Below are 20,759 nucleotides of genomic sequence, written 5' to 3'. Positions count from 1 at the left end.
CCTTCTCCTGTTAATAGTTATACTTCTGGTTCTTGAGGGTGTCCAAGCTCGTTGGTTCCTTGGTCGCGGACCACGTCTTACTCTGACTTCTTGCCAGTCCACACTGCCGGTGTCTGGCAGTGGTGTTGATTGGCGCAGGTGCAGATGGCTGGGGTGATGGTGGTTGCCAGCCATGTAGAGACTCAGGATGATAGGTTTTGGTGACTTGCTGGGAGTGTTGGATGTCCGGAGAGATTTGGCAGCCATGTGCCTCCGCTTTGTTGAGGTTGACCTTAGGTGGCGGCTTGACACGTAGAGTGTACGGTTCCTCTCTTGCCTGTTGTGGGGCCACTGCCGACTCCATCTTGAGGCGGTGAGAGGGCGGCCGCTCAGTGCTGATCTTCGCCCTTGGCATCTGCGTTCGGGAGCAGGGATGCCGACTGACTCAGACTGCCGACGCTCGGGGATGGATGGTCGCCTGGGGAAGCGTTGGGATGAGACGTGGACTGCGCTTGCTGAGGCTTATGTTTGGTTCATCCGTGGGGCTGTATCTTGGGACGTCGGTCCGCCTTGGTGGCTGTCGGGTGTGTCAGAGTGTGCTTCTTGGCTGGCTGTGAGTCCTCGGTCTTCTCCCTTTGTTGGCTTGTTCAGCCCACCTGTGCTCATCCGGTCTTCGGGGTGACAGAGCTGTCACTCTTCTTTTCTTCGAGAGCGTTGCGTTTGGACCTCGAGGCGGCGCTGTCATGGCGCCGGCTTCTGCTTTTGCTCTGGCGTGCCTGGCTGGCTAGTCACTTGGTGAGGTGCTCCTTGTTTGCTGGGCGACGTGACGTCTGGTCTTGTGTCGCTGTTCGTTGGAGCACACGGTGTGCAGCGGCCTGCCGCGTGGGGTGTGCAACTCCTCTCTTGCCGATCTTGGGTCGTGGCCGACTTCGTCTTGAGGCAGTGTGAGGGAGGACACCGTGGGTGGCCTTCGGCCTACTGTAGGGCTTCGCTGTGGCGGTGGAGATGTGTGTGCTCTCCGATCTGCGTTCAGCAGTGTTTCTGTGTGGAGAGGTTTCCTGGGTGCTGACTGCGCAGTCAGGTTCACAGGCGCGACCTCCTGCGCGCTTCTGGCTTTGTGCGGTCTTGAGTCTCTATGCCGTCCGTGATCCCTGGGATCGTCACTTGAGTCCGTTGCAGTCCTTCTGCGTTGGCGCGCTTTTGTCTGCGCTCTTCATGTGCTTTGCTGTGTCCGGAGGGTTGCGCCACAGCTCCTGTGACTTTCGCTGGTGTTTCCGTATGGGGTTCCAGGCTTTGGTGTCCGTGTGGTGCTTCAGGAGGGTTGCGTCACCGCTCGGTTGACCTTTCCTGGTCTTCTTTTTCGCGCGCTGATGGCAGCGCTCTTTGCTTTTCTCGGGCGCACTTGCTGCGCGTTCTCTTGAGTGCTCTTTGTGGATTTCCTGCGATTCTGGCGCGCTTCTGCGCTGTCTCCTGGCGTGTTCCTGCGCCGTCTCCTTTATCCTCCAAGGACGTGCGATGACGTAGCGTCATTCGGGCGTGGCCGTCTCTTTGTGGGTAGCGGTGCTGCTGGCTTCTGGGCACTGGCTGTTCCAGGACGACCTGCGTATGCTCTCTGCTTTGGTCTCCCCGGGTGTCTGCGTCTGCGTTTGGCACGTTCTGCTCCCGTTGTGCTGCAGGCTCTCACTTAGTTGCATTACACAAAATTGTCTTTCATTTGTGTGCCTTGTGTGGCAGCAGTGGCGCTTGATGGTCACAAGATGGCAGGGGAGCGCTTCACCTGAGGCCGTTCATGCTCCCTGGTCTACCTGCGCTCCTGCTGCTATGCACATGGACCACAGTGAGTGTTTTTCCTTATTTCTGCAGTGGCGGCAGAGGGCCACTGGGTGGCAGGGCAGGTGCTGAAACTGGCAGTCCCTGGTAGTCGTTCCTGAATTTTGTTTCTTTGTGGGGCTCTGCCTTCTGGGACATACAGGCACCGGGCTGTTGGCTGTCCTGGTGCAGGCTCTGTGTGACTGGGTCACCAGCCTGGATCGTGATGGCCAAGGCACGGCAGGCTCGCGGGGATACACGGCGGGACACACGGTACCTGTGGGGCGCCGCCGGAGGGCTCCTCACAACCGTGGTGAGTCACTTCATTTTGTGGTGGCTCCACGCTGCACTCACCGCCTCATCTCCTCCTGCAGCAGCTCGCATCTGTCCTCCCATTGCGCGGGTGAGGGTTTGCTGCTTTCCTTGCTTTCTCTCCCCTCCCGCGGCAGCCTCTCAGCTCAACCGCTGCGCGGGGGCGAGGCTGCTGCTGGGGGCTCCAGTCAGATATCCTGATGCGGGTAGGCTCCGCTTCAGGGCAGCGTTCGTTTTGGCTGAGGGGGGGTCGGGAGGTGGTTAGCTACTCCGCTCCCGCCCCTCGCTCTCCTTGTTTGTCGCGTTGGTCGCTGAGGCGGGGTGAGCTCCTGCGGACCTCCGCTCACACCCTGGCTTTTCGGGCAGCTCACGGGCTCACCTTGGGTCCGGCTGGCGTTGTGACTGTCGCGGGTGGGCTCCGCTTTGATTCCTTCTTCGTCCCACGCCGGGGGCATGCGCTGAGCACAGGAGGCGCGGGAAAAAGCTCCCGGTTACCTCCGGTGGGGGCAGTCAGTTGCGGCCCGGTTGTGGCCGATGCGGGTGGGCTCCGCTCGGCTTGTACTCCTCAGTGCCGGGATTCCTCGATCGCGGCCGACGCGGGTGGGCACCGGTCGGTCCTCTATTCACCCCTTGGGCACTTCCTCGCTGGGGCGGCTGCGCACAGGTACACGAGGTACAGGGTGGGCTCCTGGTCACCTCGGGTCACGCTGCGGGGCTCCGTCTTCCTCCACGCGGTGGGTGTCACTCACGGCCGACCCGGGTGGGCTCCGGTCGGTTTGGCGCTGCTGTCTGGGGCCCTTATCTCGCCAGGGCGGCCCACGGCAGGGCTCAAGAGGTGCGGGGTTGGCTCCCGGTCACCTCCTCATTAACCTGGCAGCCCGGGGCTCAGCACCCGCCACGCGGGCCTCTCGGCGTCGATGTCTAGGGGGTGCCCTCTAGGCGGCAGCTCTCTCCCCCTTATTTTCCACCGACAGGCAGCGGCTACACACGCGGGAAAGACCCACCTCGTCGCCAATGTAGTGTTGGGCCCTAGGCCCTCATTACGGCGCTCACGGAGACACGGACACAGGGTAGTGGGTTACTAAACTGGCCTCGAGCACGAGCGCTCGGCCCCTTTTATTAACTGGGTCACGTGACTTCCATAGAGCATATTATCAAGCCCATTATCGCCGCTTTATCGGCCGTTTTCGGCCGATAAAGCAGCGATAATTTTATCGCACAGGCTTGATAATATGCCCCTTAATTTGCTCCATATCTTCGGCCTCTGCAAAAAGCCTGCAATCATTACTGTGCACAATGCCACGGTGAATATAGATGTAAGCATTGCCCACAGATACTTTTCCCCTTTTTTAACAGAATTGACTCCATGCGATTGGCTGCAATCTGTAGGAGGACTTAGGGACAGGAGTGGAGTGTGCCTATACATACACCACCACCCTCATCTATACTAGCACTTACACAATAACATAGACCCACCACTCCACCTCGATCCCCATACACACAACTAGTCTGTAGTCTAAATCAATACTTACACTCCCATCAACACACTTCACCACTATCATAATCCTAGTCTCACCCTACACCATTCATCAACATGGTTATCTCAACCCCATCTTAAATCTAAACAACTAGATCCACCAACACCATTACCCTCAGCCACAGCCTAAGTCTAAACTTTACACTGCTTATATTTTACACCACCACATACATACTGTACTACGATCACTTTTCCTACCACTACATACATCATTTATTCTCAACTCCAATTCTTACATCCATGCATCCACCTACACCACCACCTTGCCCATATGCTAATACATACATCTCATACATAATACACCAACTATGCTGACACACCCACATGCACGATCACCTACACAACCACCAATACCCTACTCTACCATCTTTGTCACAATCAGAAGTAGTATGCATAGGGGTAATCAAAGAAGGTACCGGGGTGGGGGGCGTGGAATGGCGGTACAGCGAGATGGCCGCTTTCTGAGCGAGCTCCGCTGACCGAGGAATTAATCCTGTATTAATCTGAATTAAAGGAGGATAACTACCATTGTTAACGAGCTCCGATGGCTCGCCTCCAGCTGAGCATGCAGTGGTGACCCGCTGCAGTGGCTGCTGTGTGTGGAAGTGTTGCCCTGAGCGTCTGGACTCTGGGGCCGAAACGTTGGTGAAAAAGGGACTGCCCGCCATAGGTGCGGTGGTCCAGCAAAATGAATTAGGATGCGCCCGCCACACTGGCGGGCGCATCCTGTATGTTTACCACCCGCCACAATGTAAAAATACATGTTTCACATTTGCAGGCTCAACGTGGCAGGCACCGTGCGGCGCCTGCCACCTTGTACATGCAAATGTAGGGGAGTACCATAGGTACCCCCCACATGCAGCAACCCACCTACCACCCCCCTGGGGGCCCGCAACAGCCCCAAAGGCATTTTCCACCTGTCTTTCTGCAGCGGAAACTCTGCCGCAAAAGACAGGCATCCTAATACCCACGGCGGTGCCTGCACGGCACTGCCTCCATTGCCCCATTTTACCTGGTCCTGCAAGGCTGGCAGAAAAGGCCCGCCTTGCGGGACCACGGCGGACAGTCTTTCCATCCACCGAGGTACCTTTCCCCTTCCCACCGCCATCCTAATTTGGCGGTTGGAATTTTAAGTGTGATGGCAGTAAAACTGGTGGTCGCGGATTTACCGCCATCGTAATCGGCCCCTCCGTGTGGCCTGAGAGGAGGGGCCGGGGCCTTCGATCTGTGCGGAGGCGGCCGCGCTGTGGCGGAGATTTTTCCCCTTCTCATCGTTCCCTGGGACCCCACCGTGGTTGTAGGAGTGCTACCGGGGGGGCGGACTGCTGCTGTTGCCTCGCCTGGCACCGTCGCGCACTGGCGGACTGGTAGTGGGACCTTGGCGGACTGGCTGGGTGTGTGCCACAGGGAGAAGCTGACGCTCTGGGGGTGTGAAGGAGGTTGCACCGCTCGCGGGGAGAGTCGGGGCCATGGGCGTGTGCAGCGGGGGCGATTAATTTGGACTAGAGATTCCCACTAGAGCTTCCCCCGAGCCTCAGGGCTGGAACCCAGGAAGCCTGATTGGGACGTCGCTGTCCCACATGGACCTTGAAGCCTACCCTGGGCGCATTGGACGGGAGGCCCGGCCGGGCCTCTTTGAACAGAGGTACAAAAGGGGGTGGTGATGGACGGAGATCTGGGTTTAATCCATCACCTTTCTTTAGCCCACTTTGCCACCCCAGTTCAGACATGGCTATATGCAAATCAGTCTGACCCTGTGCCTCATGGGAACAGTCCAGCCCGAACTGCCAAGCTTCCGAGGACCGGTTTCTGGCATTCCAGCCGTCTTCACTTTGCTACTGGATTCAAGCAAGCCGGGCTGAAGACGGCTGGAATTCCAGAAACCGGTCCTCGGAAGCTTGTTTCCGGTCCAGGGAAGGCATGGCTTGGCAGTTCGGGCTGGACTGTTCCCATGAGGAACAGGGTCAGACTGATTTGCATATAGCTATGTCTGAACTGGGGTGGCAGAGTGGGCTAAAGAACGGTGATGGATTAAACCCAGATGTTTTGACTGGGTGTGAGTGTTTGATTGATTCAGATGCTCCGTCCATCACCACCCCCTTTTGTACCGCTTTTGGCCGCCATAAGTGTGGCAGGGTATGCTCAGACGTGAGTCCCTTGCTCACTTTGCTACTGGATTCAAGCAAGCCGGGCTGAAGACGGCTGGAATGCCAGAAACCGGTCCTCGGACGCTTGTTTCCGGTCCAGGGAAGGCATGGCTTGGCAGTTCGGGCTGGACTGTTCCCATGAGGCACAGGGTCAGACTGATTTGCATATAGCCATGTCTGAACTGGGGTGGCAGAGTGGGCTAAAGAACGGTGATGGATTAAACCCAGATCTTTTGACTGGGTGTGAGTGTTTGATTGATTCAGATGCTCCGTCCATCACCACCCCCTTTTGTACCGCTTTTGGCCGCCATAAGTGTGGCAGGGTATGCTCAGATGTGAGTCCCTTGCTCACTTTGCTACTGGATTCAAGCAAGCCGGGCTGAAGACGGCTGGAATGCCAGAAACCGGTCCTCGGAAGCTTGTTTCCGGTCCAGGGAAGGCATGGCTTGGCAGTTCGGGCTGGACTGTTCCCATGAGGCACAGGTTCAGACTGATTTGCATATAGCCATGTCTGAACTGGGGTGGCAGAGTGGGCTAAAGAACGGTGATGGATTAAACCCAGATTTTTTGACTGGGTGTGAGTGTTTGATTGATTCAGATGCTCCGTCCATCACCACCCCCTTTTGTACCGCTCTTTGAACTGCGGCACGGTTCCTGGGACTCGCCATGCCCCCGGGTTCTGCTGTTCTATTGACGGTGCGGGGCGCCCTCAGCTGAGGCTTCCCTGAGGGGCTAGTGCTGAAGCATCACACCACACCCGCGCATTGCGGCCCTCCCTGAGTGACCGCTGAGCTGCCCAACCCACAGCTTTAAGGAAAAGCAAACAGCCATGCTGCGGCTCAACAAAGCTGTGCCCTGCTAATTAAGTCTCACCTAGCACGCCCAGTGCTCCTGGCATTGTAGTGGACCGCTTAACTGGGCACGGCACAGAGGGAATAACTATTCGGGGCCCGTGGCGGGACCTTGCTGATTAGTGCCTGCGCTCCGGCCCTACCAGCTGCCTGCATTGCCAATAGCCGTGCAGCCACCATTTAGGAGTCAAGCTGCTCTGGGTACGAGCCTGTGACGCCAGATCTGAAGATCGTGGGGCCTGAGTCACTTCTTCGGTAAAAAGGGTGGTCTGGTGCTCATTCATTCCACTGCTGGGGCCCGCTCCTTCCACACGGCGCAAGCAACTATACTGGGCATCTGCGGGGTGAGACCTGCCATAGCTGCTAAAGGCCTTAAGAAGCTCCTTTTTGGGCAGAGATGGTGACTTTTGCACAATATCGCCAGGGTTTGGGTGCCAGTGGAGCGCGACTGGGACATAAGGAGGTAGCTGCAGCATGATGCGTCTGCCCAAGTAATGGTGAGCATTGTATCGGTTGAGTCGGATTGGTCCCTGGTCCCAAAAATCATTAAGTGTTGCAGTCGGGTGTAGGTGGTGGACTGCCTGGAGTCTGGGCGTTGGGGGCCCGGTCAGTGACTTTCATTTGCCTTCACATAGAAGTTCCAGTGCTGCATAGCCTTCTTATCATGGGGAAACAGGACACCAAACAACCTAAATTAACATTTGAAAACAGAAGGGCCACCAGAACTACGGAGCAGGATCCGGAGGGGAGCTCTGAGCGCCAGCCCGAGTCGCAGGCCGAGGATCATGGTGAAGACCTGCACACGCTGATGTTAGAAATGCGATCTAGCCTTTGCACAATCAACACCAAACTTGATGTTTTCAAGTCTCAACTCGATGCCCTGAAAAAGCAGGTGGGCACGCACGAGACGAGTTTAGACGTATTGGAAAAACGCAACTCGGACTTCCACGAGTTCCAGGTGGAAACTAAAGAACATCTTTTGCACATGGACAAGGTACTGGGCCTGATCAGATCCAAAAATGAAGATTTGGAGGCCCTTCTCGTCAGAACAACCTACGGATCACGGGAATTCCGGAGATGACCCCCATATCTAAAATGGAGAGCTACGTGTTGGATTTACCTCACAAACTTTTTGATCCTAACCTGTCCGTTGTCTTAGCGGTCGAGCAAGCCCACCGCACGCTTGGTCCAAAGCCACGGGTGGGGGCCTTATCCCGAACAATTCTGGCTCGAATTCTGAACTATTAGGACTGGGACCTCATACTGCAGCTGGCCAGGGAATGGGGACCATTACCCACTGAGGGAATACAACTTCCTTTTACCCGGACTTCACGCCCGCCGTGCAGGCGGCACGCCGGGAATTCCTGTCTGCTAAAAGGGTTCTGCTCCAGGCCAAGATCCCTTACTCGCTGTTATACCCTGCTAAACTCAAGGTGTCCTATGAGGGCACGGCTCATTTTTTTACGGACGTCAAATCTGCTCTGAAATTTTCTAAGCATGTTGGGGGCAAGAGGAAACAGACACAGGATCCAGGTGCTGAGGAGGCGTCTGGAGACAGGCTATGTGCCAATAATTGATCTGTGCATGGTTACATTGTCCTCTTACAGGGGTTTACTCCAGTTTATATCTTACTAGATACAGACGTGTGCTTGTTGTTTAGGTCGTACAATTGGTTTGCATTATGTCAATGGCGAGCTGTCGGATGATCTGTGAACTATGCTATTTTCCATGGCCTTTGCCCTCTACCTTTCTCTCGGCGACCCTGAACTTTGCCGGGGGTGTATGCCGGCGACACGCGCCCCTCAGGGAGGTTTCCTATTTTGTGGTTTGCCCTCATAGGGGTATAATCCAGAGTGGTAAATGTTGACAGGGGAGGGTTTCACACAACCTATTTGGGGGGTTGGAGTGGGTGGTGTGAGGAGGGGGATGTTAATATTTTGTTGTTAGCCAGTATATTGCTTCACAGTCTAGAATACCCAGATTTGGTCTCCTGGTTCATCATTTTTCAGTACTCAATGTACACAAAAGGTTGGTTTTCTTTCAAACGCATTTCCCCATGGCATGGCATTGCTTCTAGAGGGACGACAGTGCACAGGGCCCTGGTTGTAGTATCTCATTGGCCCAAGAGGGGTCCGTTATGACGAGTCTCCGTTTTTTAACTTGGAACATTAGGGGATTAAATGATCATAGGAAGGCACGTCTGGTCCACTCTTACCTAGTTAGACACCACATTGATGTGTGCCTGCTGCAAGAGACAAACTTGAATGCCTCACCTTCTACTAGGTTGCAACACAGACGCTGGGGGCATGCCTACTCCTCTATTTATTCTAGTTATTTCTGAAGGGATGGCTGTGCTGGTAAGGAGGGGTTTGGATTGGAAAGTTAAAATCAAATCAGGTGTTTGTTAAGCGCGACAACTCACCCGTAAGGGTCCCAAGGCCCTGGGAGTGTGGGGGGGTTCGCAGGTTCCAGTCCATCAAAAAGGAGGTCTGTCGAAGAGCCAGGTTTTGAGGTTTCTTGTGAAGATGGGGAGCAATGTCATCTGTCTGAGGTGGAGCGGAAGGTCGTTCCAGGCACTGGCCGCGCGGGAAGGAGATGGAGCGGCCTCCCGATCTGGTCTTTCTGGTGCGGGGGACCATGACGTAGGAGAGCTGGGCTGATCGTAGGATCCTTTGGGGTGCGTGGAATTTGAGTCGGCTGTTCAGGTATGCTGGTCGGGTGTCATGGAGGACCTTGTGAGCTTGGGTTAGCATCTTGAAGGTGACATGGGGGAGCCAGTGGAGTGTGCGCAGGTGCTGGGAGATGCGGCAGTGGCTTGTCAGGTTGAGGACCAGTCTTGAGGCGGCGTTTTGGATGTTCTGTAGCTTGCGGGTGAGGTTTTTGTTTATTCCGGCATAGATTGCGTTGCCGTAGTAGAGTCTGCTGGTGTTCGAGGGGGATCCATTTGAAGGTCTTACGTAGGAGGCGGAAGGTGTGGAAGCAGGAGGACAAGACAGTGTTGATCTGGCGGTCCATTTTGAGCTCTGAGTCCAGGATGATTCCCAGGTTGCGTGCGTGGTCCGTGGAGGTGGGCGGGCTTCCGAGGGCGGGGGGCCACCAGGTGTCATTTCAGGCATCTGGGTTTGGGCCCATGATGATTACTTCTGTTTTCTTTATGTTTAGTTGTAGGCAGCTGTTTTTCATCCATTTGGCGACGGCTTCCATGCCTTTTCGAAAATTGTGTCTGGTGGTATTGGGTTCATTGGATAGGGAGAGGATGAGTTGGGTGTCGTCTGCATATGACACAATGTTGAGTCCGTAGGATCTGACAATGGGGGCGAATGCAGCCATGTAGACGTTGAAGAGTGTAGGGCTGAGGAAGGACCCCTGGGGGACTCTGCAGGTGGTAGGTGTAGGGTCTGAGAGGAAAGGGAGGAGTCTGACTTTTAGAACTGGGGGTCTCTAGTTGGCAATGGTATTCACCTTTGTCCAAATAGGGACCCTTACATCTAAGTCAGGATAAGGGGATTACACTCCTTAATAACCCCTGCTCACCCCCTTGGTAGCTTGGCACAAGCCGACAGGCTTATCTCAGAGGCAGTGTGTTAAGCATTTGTGAATATACACAGTAATACAGTGATAACACTACAGATGGACACAACACAGGTTTTTATAAAAAATAAGTATTCTTTATATAGACTTAACACAAGACCACAAACGACAAAAAATCACACTACAATACTACACTTAAGATTACTTAAAAAGATGATTAAAGTCTCTTAGGTCAAGTTGATGGTAGATGCAACAAAGTTCTCAACAAAGTACCTGGATGCGTAACGCAGTGTAAACAAAAAGACTGGCAGAAGGGGAGATGCGTAGGTTCCGTGACCCAGGGGAACGGTTGCGTCCTTCTCAATGCTTGTGCAGTGTAGGGGACTCGTCGTGAGCCTTACCGGTGTGGAGGTGATGCGTAGATTCTCGGCCTGTGGGCCTGTTGCGGGTCGCAAGATGGCACCCTGATGCGATGACAATGCGATGACGCCCTGGCAGCCTTGTGACGACTCTGTACTTTGGAGCAGCGACAGGCCCTGCAACGCGCTTCTCCGGTGAGGCGATGGCGACTCTCTCGATGGAGTCACGCTTCTCCGGCAATGCGACAGCAGACAGCTTCGATGAACACACGCTTCCAGGGTGATGTGACCAAGGCTCGCTTCTCCGGCGTTACGATGATTTCAGCTGCGGCAGTGACACGCTTCTTCTTGATGCGTCGCGCTTCCAGCTCCCAGCGGCACGCAAGTGACTGGAGTCAGAATTCCCAGCAAGGAAATTCAGGATGGAGCTGGAGGTGAAGTCTTTTGGCCCTGAGACTTCAGCAGGAGGCAAGCACAGTTCAAGCCCTTGGAGAATATTCTGTTGATAAAAGTCCTTACAAAGTTCCTTCTCCTTTCCTTTGGCAATAAAGCAACCACTGCAGGCCAACCCAGCAAACAGCACACTGGCAGAGGGCAGTCCAACTCCTACAGCTTCCTTGGTTCTTCTCCTTGGCAGAAAGGTGTCTTGTTCCAGAAGTGATCTAATCTCTTGGGAGCAGGGTCCCAATACTTATACCCCAAAATGCTTTGTTCTCTGAAGGCAGAGAGGCCTCTGCCTAGTTCAAACAAGTTCCTGAGCACTTTGTTGACATGACTCTCTTCTTCCTTTCACTGTGCAGGGCAAAGACATCAGCCACCCCACAGGAGGTGGAGCCAGCACACGGGAGGGAAGATCCAGCTCTGGAGCACTCTGTTGGCATGATTCCTCCTCTCCTTTCACAGTGCAGGGCAGAGACATCAGACAAGCCACAGGAGGTGAAGCCAGCATTGTAGAGGGAAGGCCCAGCCCTATTCAGGTCCCAGGTGCACTCCTCCCTCCCATCTGGATGTAAATCTCTCTATTCACCACTGGGCTGTCCCAGCCTGTCTCCTGGAATTTCCCCAGCCTTGTCACACAACATCCCAGACAAGGAATACACAACTCAGCAGAGGCGGGCTCAAATGGTTAGGCAAGCAAATACCTGCTTTCTAAAAGTGGTATTTGCAAACACAGAATATTAAAATAAACTTTACTAAAATATGTATTTTATTATTCTGAGTTCAGGCATACTAAATTCGAATTTCTACCATGTTCCCTGAGTCAGTTAGGATTGTAAGAATGTAACAATCTTAACTGCCCATTGTGGCCTATGAGAACAGGTAGCCTTCAATTGTGAAAAACGAAAATGGCTATAATTCACTATTAGAACATGCTACACACATCAGAGCATGTACTACCTTATACTTACAATGCACCCTGCCCTTGGGCCTACCATAGGGGTGTCTAATATGAAGCAAAGGGAAGGTTTAGGGACTGGCAAGTGGGTGCACTTGGCCAAGTCGACATGGTAGTCACAGACTACACACAGGCCTTGCAATGGCAGGCCTGAGACACACTTTACAAGCTGCTTCTGTGGGTGGCACAACCAGTGCTGCAAGCCCACCAGCAGCATTTGATTTACAAGCCCTGGGCACACATGGTGCACTGTACTAGGGGCTGACAGTGAATCAAATAACCCAATCATGGAATAACCAATCAGTACATTAATTTAACATAGGTAGCACTTGCACTGTGGCACCGATTAGCAGTGGCACAGTGCCCAAAGCATAAATCCAGCAAAAACATATAAAAATAGAGGCGGCAATCCGTCAAAAATGGAAGGGAGACTCACACAGCAATGATGTCATGTCTACCACTGACCCACTGCGTTCTGCCGGAGATTAAGGAGCGGATCCAGTCCAGGGCCATGTCTTGGATCCCTGCGTCGTGGAGTCTGCGTATTAGAGTGCAGTGAGAAACTGTGTCGAACGCCGCTGAGAGGTCGAGGAGGATGAGGGCTGCTGTTTCTTCTTTGTCCAGTAAGGTACAGATGTCGTCTGTTGCAGCAAGGAGGGCTGTTTCCATACTGTGTTTTTTTCTGACACTGGATTGGGACTAATCGAGGATATTGTGCTCTTCGATGAATGTGGTGAGTTGGCTGTTGATGGATTTCTCAATGACTTTCGCTGGGAACGGGAGCAGGGAGATGGGTCTGTAGTTTTGGAAGTTGGTGGGGTCCGCCGAGGGTTTCTTAATGAGGGAGTTGATCTCACCGTGTTTCCAGTCGTCAGGGAACAAGGCGGTTGCCAGGGAGCGGTTGATGGTGTGGCAGAGCATGGGTGGGATGGTGTTGGAGGCTCTGTTGAAAATATGGTGGGGGCAGGGGTCCGTAGGGGTCCCGAAGTGGATTGACTTCATCGTCTTCAGTGTGTCTTCGGTGGTGAGGGCTGTCCAGTTGTCGATCGCTGGATTCAGGGTGTCGGGGGCGGTTGGTGAGGGTTCAGTGTGTTGGTTGTCTTCGTTGAAGTTGTCGTACAGGATCTTGATTTTGTGGTGGAAAAAGGTGCTGAGTTTGTCGCAGATGTCTTGTGCAGGAGGGATGTCGGTGGACTCGCTCGTGGGTTGGGTAAACTCTTTGATGATATTGAAGAGTTCTTTGCTGTTGTGTGCCTCAGTGGAGATTCTGTCTTCAATTAGCTTTTTTCCTTGTTTTTCTGATGAGTTGGTGGTGAGCATTGGAGGCGGCTCTGAAGTTGTTGTGGGCTTCTGTGGATTTGGTGTTCCTCCAGGCCTTTTCGAGGTGGCAGCAAGTGCATCTGGACTCTCGAAGTTCTATGGTGAACCATCTAGCTTTCTTGTCGTGGGTGTTGTTGTTTTTCTTGAGGGGGTCTATGGTGTTGGCGCTGTCGGAGATCCATCTGTGCAGGGTTCGGGCTGCGGTGTTTTTCCGCGATGGTTAGGGTGGAGTTGCTGAGTGATGAGGTTAGCTGGTCGTCGGTGATTCTCGTCAAGTTTCTTCGTGGGAGCAGGTGCTGGTGTATGTGGATGGTGGGTTTTCTGAAGGTGAAGTGGACGCATCAATGGTCAGTCCATGGGAGTTCGATGGTGTGGCTGAAGGTGATGGAGTATCCTGTTGTGAACAGGGCTTCAAGGGTGTGTCCTGCTGAGTGTGTGGGTTTGGTCACGATCTGGCGGAGTCCAATGTTGTAGAGGTTGTCCAGGAGGGATGTGGTTCTGGGGTCCAGTTGGTTGTCGAGGTGGAAGTTGAGGTCTCCCAGTAGGGTGTAGTTGGTGGACGCAATGGAATGCGGGGAGATGGTGTCCGTGATGGAGTTGGCGAAAAATGTGCGGGGTCTAGGGGTCGGTAGATGAGGGTTCCACGGAGGGTGGAGGTAGGGCTGGCCAGTATTTTGAAATTAAGGTGTTCAGATCTCTCAATATGGAAATTATCCAGTGAGATAGATCGAAGCATAGATGTCACCTCTGAATTACATGGTGGTGTGTCCTGGCGCGTGACTTTTGGGCAGAAAAGAGTAACTAGCCGGAGAATTTGGCGAGCCGCTCTGAAAACGGGGATCTTTTTATTTTGCTTGAGTCGTATCATAAGTAGGGCGGTTTTCTACTTGCTTCACGGAGCGAAGAGTCCTAATCTTCTTCACCAAGTCCTGCGAGCGTTCAACTCAGCACTACTTCCTCGTGCATGCGTGAGGAAGTAGTGCTGAGTTGAACGCGCGCAGGACTTCTCCGGCTAGTTACTCTTTTCTGCCAAAAAGTCACGCGCCAGGAGCGATCTGGCCCTGATGAGAATCTCTCCCAACTCCTAGGGATTCGAAACGCGTAGGTCCTCTTACGTCCAGTGTCTGCTCTTCTTGTATTGCCCTAGTGTTGATCTGTTGCCGCACTAGCTGCTATGAATTCTACACCCATTGTTTGTTTAATCTTTATAATTCATTGGATTTAAATCAAAATTAATGAGTGTTTTCCACAAATTACTGTGAAATTTCTTTTATTTAGCAGCAGACCGAATACTTAGCCCATTGGTTTATCCCTCATTCAATTTGGGTTAAGTACTGTGGTATGAATGTGTGAATGTTTGTGGTATGACTGTGATATGATTGATTTTGGAATGTATGGTTGATTTTATTGCCCTGCTCTGTGTCCTATTTTTCATTTTTCATTTTGTACATAAAATGTTCTGTTTCTCGACAGTATATGCTGAAAGTTGAAATAAATGTACTTTCAAAAATTTATTTTGTAAAATAAAATAGCTATTGAATAGCATTTCCCATCTTTGATCAGGCGACTTTTGTTGGTTGATAGCATAAGATATCAATTAGAGGATCAGTATTGGCACTTTTGTTCTGTTGTTTAGTTATTTAGGCTCAGCCTTACTGATTAGAGCCAACCCCGGTTGCTTTGGATTGGGTCATAGCGTTGGCAGTGCAGAAATCCATGGTTCCTGGCGCTGGTCGCAGTCGGGTCACGGACGGGCACAGACGGGCTTGCCTTTGGCGCCCCAGTGGCGCAGCAGCGGCACGGCCGCGCAGTGGCCGCAATTAAGTAGGGTACGGGAGCGGGAGGGGAGCTGGATTGGGCTGGTCGCACTGTTCGTGCTGGGGGCAGGGGCCGCGGGGGCAGCAGAGGCGGGGAAAAACAGGCTAAAAAAGGCAAGAGGAAAAAGGCAAAAAGAGAGAAACTTACAAATAAGGCAGCAAAAGTGCAAGAAAGAGTGGAAGAGTGGAGGAAAGACACAGAGGACACAGTAGAGTGAAAAGGGGAGATTGAGATGAGGGTAAAAAACAAGTGAAAAACAGAGGAAAAACACAGGAGAGTGAAGGGGGGAGCTTGAAATGAGGGGAAAATGACAGACAATGGAGGTTAAGACCCAGAAGGGTCCGCCTCTTTTTTTCTGTGGTGCATTATCTCCAACCAGACTCGAAGGCCATCGCAGTTTACCTTGACGCCCCAAAAGCGTTTAATACACTAGAGTGGATATATCTCTTTGCTGTCCTGGAGAGGATGGGATTTAGGCCCAGATATAGGTAAATCTAATTTACCGACTCATAAATACCGCATTTTACCGATTCGGTATTTATGAATCAGTAAATTGGAAGGTGGCAGATGTAGGTAATTTTTATTATACAATTACCGAATCTGTAAGATTCAGTATTTACCGATTCGGTAAATACCGAATCGGTATTTCCCATTGATTCCTATGGGCTTTGAAGCCCGTAGGAATCAATGGAAAATACCGATTCGGTATTTACCGAATCGGTAAATACCGAATCCTGGCAGGGGGAACGGGGTGTCACTTTGACACCCTGTAGCTCCCCAAATGCAGGCTTGTTTGCCATGTGGCACACATACATGTCCTAAGGTCATGTCTGTGTGTCACATGGCATAGGTGTACATGCACAGATGTGCATGTACACTGGAATTCGGTATTTTACCACCCAATAGTATTGGGTGGTAAATACCGACTCCTAAAGGGCCTGTGGCACTCTTTGAAGTGCCAGCTACATCTTGATTTACAGAATCGGTAAATTTACCGATTCGGTATTTTACCAATTCTGTATATTTACAGAATCGGTAAATATACCGATTCTGTAAATGAGATGCCTCCTACATGCCAAATCCCAAATACCGGTCGGTAACGGCCGAAATCGGCCGTTACCGACCGGTATTTGGGCTCCTACATCTGGCCCTTAGTCCCCTTTTTCTCAGCCTTGTGCAATTACTTTATGCACAACCTTCCACCAGGGTCAGGGTGAACGGAATGATTTCGGAACAATTTGCCATTTCGCCGGGCACGAGACAGGGTTGCCAGTTGTCCCCCCTGCTCTTAGCAATTGTGATGAAGCTGCTGGCGGCTCTCATCAGACAACATCACACAGCTAGAAGCTTTGGATTTAGTTCAAGGAGTCTCTTAATTTCATTATATGCTGATGATGTTACACTGTACCTGGGCGACCCAGAGCATACACGGCCCCAGTACTTTGAGAATTGATCATGTATCTATCAACTGGACAAAGTCCACAATTCTTCCCATGACAGATGCCACTATACTATTTCCTCTTGACTGCCCACTGCAATGGGCAGAAGGCCCGGTAAAATTTCTCGGTATTTGGCTTAGCAGGAGCATGCAAGAAATTTGGGACATGAACTACAGGCATACAGTTTTGTGGCTGGAGGATAAAGTCACTTAATGGGCCGGTCTTCCCTTGTCCCTGGCCAGAAGAATAGCCATTGCTAAAATGGTGGTGCTGCCAGAATTGTCAATATCCCCTATTTGTCAATATCCCGATTCCTGTCACACAAACCATTTTTAACACCATTCGCTCCTTGCTGAGATCCATGGTATGGGCGGGTCGACAGGCATGGATCTCGTGGGAGTTGCTGACACTACCACTGTCCCAGGGTGAGTTAGGTGCCCCGCACATCCAGTTGTACGCTTTCAGCGCACAGGCACAATTCTTAAATTTTTGGGTTCACCCCACCCCCTTCCAGCCGCACACAGCCGTGGAGATGGATGTTGCAGCTCCGGTTCCCCTTCAGATGATGATATTTCAGAATGACAAAAGAACCTGAGGAGACATTGACATCGTGAAAAGATTGAGGTGGGCTTGGGACAAGCTACAGGAATGAGCGCATCTGATAATGTTATGTGCCCCGTCCATTCCTCTGCACACAACCCAATGTTACCCACCATGGGTAAGAGTACAAGCAGGGCTTTGGCACTGAATATGGGGATATGAACCTTCGCAGACCTCTAACCGGGAGAGGAGTTTAGAGCTCCCCCCAATTCCGTGGGGGGCGCGGGGTCTCTTACTTGGATTTATTTTTCCACCATAAACTTAGGGCCACGTGTAGAGCACTCCATGATACATTCCCAAGCCCTCCCCTCACATTGCTAGCCCTTGAGAACGTGCTAAAGACTGACTCCCCCTGTAGACTCATCACTAGGATATACAATGACGTGCAGAACTCCGCCCCCTTATTGACGCCCAAGGCCTTCCAAGCATGGAATGCTGAATTGCACACTCTGCTAACAGAGGAACAATGCGTGTTCTGCTGCAATCAACTAACAGCCCTAACCTCTAATTATAAGTTTCGCTGATTCACTTTAAATTCTTACATAGATTTTATAGGACCCGACTCAGCTTCACCAAATGAGGATAAAAGGTGCTGGAGATGTGGTTTCACCCCGGCAACATTCTTACATATGGCATGGGGTTGTACTAGATTAGCTACCCTTTGGTCAAAGATTTTTAACACTATACAAGACATCATTGGTACACCTGATGACCCGGATCCGTTTTTCGGATTAATGAGCTGTTAAAGACACACCAACTGGAACTCGTAAGCTACATGCTATGCTATTGCTGTTTGCCAAAAGGAGGGTGGCAATGTATTGGGGGAGGAGGAATGCTCCTTCCATGAAAGATTGGATTCAGGACGTGACATTCAGCATACAATATTGAACACTTTTTGAGAACTGATGCCGTCGGCATCAAGGCCAAGGGAAATATGGGAACCGTTTTTAGATTGGGCCCGCACACACCAGCAGGAAGAAACAGCCCCTGCAGGGACACCGGAAGACAAGAGAACATGTCTATTTCTGCCAGTGTGCGAACATCGTGTGGTTCTCCATACAAAGTGGAGGTAAAACATCAGGGCTAGTAAACATGATTACATGGGCCCCCTCTTGGAATATTGTTAAGAGTCGCTGTGGTCTATTTTGAAAAGTTCGTATCAACCATATACTGGATGTGCAATGTATAATACGCTTTGTTTTTTCTGAGAATTATAGAGGTTGGGGTCTTGATTTTGTACAGACATTTGACCATAATTAGCGCACAGGCGCTGTGTGCTGGGACTGGGAGTAGCTGACTGTGATGTTATTGTTGTTTGTTTCTTATTTTGAAAATACCAATAAAGAAATAAATATATAATTATTTTTTTTATAAAGAAGTTACCGGGGTGCTGCTATGTGCTGTACTCTGCCCTCGGACTTCCCGAAGGTCTGCCCTTTCTCTGGGATTACCAGGTGGAGTTGGACTGTGTTGTAGATATGTTTATCTCAAATAGGGGTCAGTCTGTTCTTTGTGTTACCTACTTAGAACCATAGCTATGTATAAGGTTCTTATATTCTATGCTGGGTTCTAGGACGGGCAGTTGGAGCTTGGTCTGATGGTGGTTTGACCACTCGTATTCTGTACTGCAATTAAACGCTACTTTCTATCTAGAAAACCACTTGTCTCAAGTAGTATTCATTTACTACATTTTGGCGACAAGGAACCTGAGGAGTATCGACCAAGCTGATCGAGATTGCAGCGGTGAAAACATTTATGAAGAAAAACAGAAAACGAAGTGAAAAACCATCAAGAAAGAAACCACTGCGTGCTACATCGTGCCTTTCTTGATATTAACCAAGCCGGTTACAAGACGTACAGAAGAAAAGGTCACAATTGTGAAGACTCAAGGTGAGTGATAAACGAAAAATATGTGGTCAACTGAAATTTACCTCACGCGCACAATCAGGCTTCGTTCCCATGCAACCGCGCGTCACACTCACCACTAGACTGTTGCCAGAGAGCTTGACGTGTGCGACGTACGTTGCCACATCAACATCGACGAAGGCACTCTTCACCCTCTGACCTAAACGTCGTAACGTAAGACGTTGGCGGCCATCTTAAGTGTTTTCAATTTCGCTGAAGAGAAAACAGAACGAGAAAAACTGAGAAACACACGATAGTAAGCGCATTAATAATACAAAGTGACTGAAGCAAGAGAAACAACCAGCCATCTCGCTAACTTGATGAGAACTAAGAAAAAATATAACAAAGTAAGCAGAATTGTAAATTGTGACTCATTGAACACATTTCTAGTTTTCTTATTACCAACGTGTGAGATAAACTTTCTTCTTTAAAAAAAATAATTTTAGTGGACAATGTCTCAACAAATAAACGTAGCATTACCTCCTCCTTTTCTATCAGAGCCTGGCAGTCCAAGCATTGCATGGGAAGATTGGATTGTCATGTTTAATAACTATTTAGAGGGAGGAGCTTAGCTCGCGACGGAGATGGCCGCCTAGGAAATCGGCTCCGCCGACCCTGGCGCTTTACTTCGATATCCTGTTTCCTATCCTGTCCTTCTACCCCATCATGGCAACGGTGATACTATCCTGACTACGCCGGTGTGTCTCCCGGCGAAATCCAAGTTGTATTGGCGGTGATCCGCCCCTTGCTCCTTTCCCGGCCCGGTGCTGCTGGGGGACCGGGGCTTTGTTTGTTGGCTCTGCCGGCCTCGGCCACAGCGGTGGCGGTCAGCGCGAAGGTGGGGGAGCCGGTCGGCGGAGGGGAGGCTGCCGATTTGCTCTTGTCGCTGAAGCGCCTCGTCCCGCTCTGTGCTCCTTCGCTCCCGGATACATTGTATTTCTGCCATTGCCTGGCTTGGAGGACGTCGGAACAGTTTCTTTGTTTCCTCTGCTGCTAGTGGACGCCATTTTCAGCTTTGCCCCTCTGCTTCTGACGCTGGAGATCTCGGAGTTCGCTTTGGGGTCCGGATGTCGCCTGAAAGCGATTGAGCCTGTTCTACGATGCCCTCAGTCGCCCCCATGTCTCTGGCCCGGTGGCCCCTGGCGAGAAGTCGGCGCAGTACACGGTGGGCGGTGAGTTATCATGGCGCTCGGCTTCCCGGGCTGCCTTTCATTAGTGAGCCTGGTGTGGTTGAAGCTGCTCTACTCCCTTTGCCTGAGACGCCGCTGGGGACCGGTGCTATCCTGTGTGCTCTGGAGGCGGTTGGGGCTGCTCTTCGTCTTTATGCCCGAGATTTGGGGTGCAGGCTTGCTGCTATTTCTCCTGTGGGCTGTGGTTGCCCCCCAGTGCTGTACACTGCGCCACACCCTGAGCCGATTTCTGTTGATTTCCATGCCGGGGTACCTATGGAGAGGTCGGAGGAACATGGATCTGATTCTGCTGAGGTGCTAACCACGATGATCCGGAGGAGATCTGGACTTTATGGTTTTGTACACTGGCCGGGATGTCGTCCCTGGGCGCCATTTTTGTCATCTCCTTCGTATGCTGGTGGCCTGACTTTACATCCATTCCTGGGACTGTCGCTCTGGCCGGCTGCTTCCGACTTACAGTTGCATTGCCCTGTGGATTGTACCATTCCCGGACATATGACTGTGTTTGACGTGGACTTTCGTGGGCGACCTCCTATCCTCTGCTGGCTGTTCCGGGATTGTTTCTT

General features: G+C 51.7%; 1 protein-coding gene across 1 annotated transcript in view; it reads right to left on the bottom strand.

Annotated features, from left to right (window-relative positions):
- LOC144823713 (uncharacterized) overlaps window positions 1-20,759 on the bottom strand; it is a 63,708-nt gene that overhangs the window by 25,333 nt on the left and 17,616 nt on the right. Inside the window, exon 4 of the mRNA XM_078682464.1 lies at window positions 19,081-19,216. The gene's annotated coding sequence lies outside the window, so the exon portion shown is untranslated. The remainder of the gene's footprint in view (window positions 1-19,080; window positions 19,217-20,759) is intronic.

Source organism: Lissotriton helveticus, chromosome 3_1, assembly GCF_964261635.1.
Source record: "Lissotriton helveticus chromosome 3_1, aLisHel1.1, whole genome shotgun sequence".
Lineage (NCBI taxonomy): Eukaryota > Metazoa > Chordata > Amphibia > Caudata > Salamandridae > Lissotriton > Lissotriton helveticus.
Note: the sequence above shows the minus strand (reverse complement) of the source record. Positions and strands in the feature narration are given on the sequence as shown.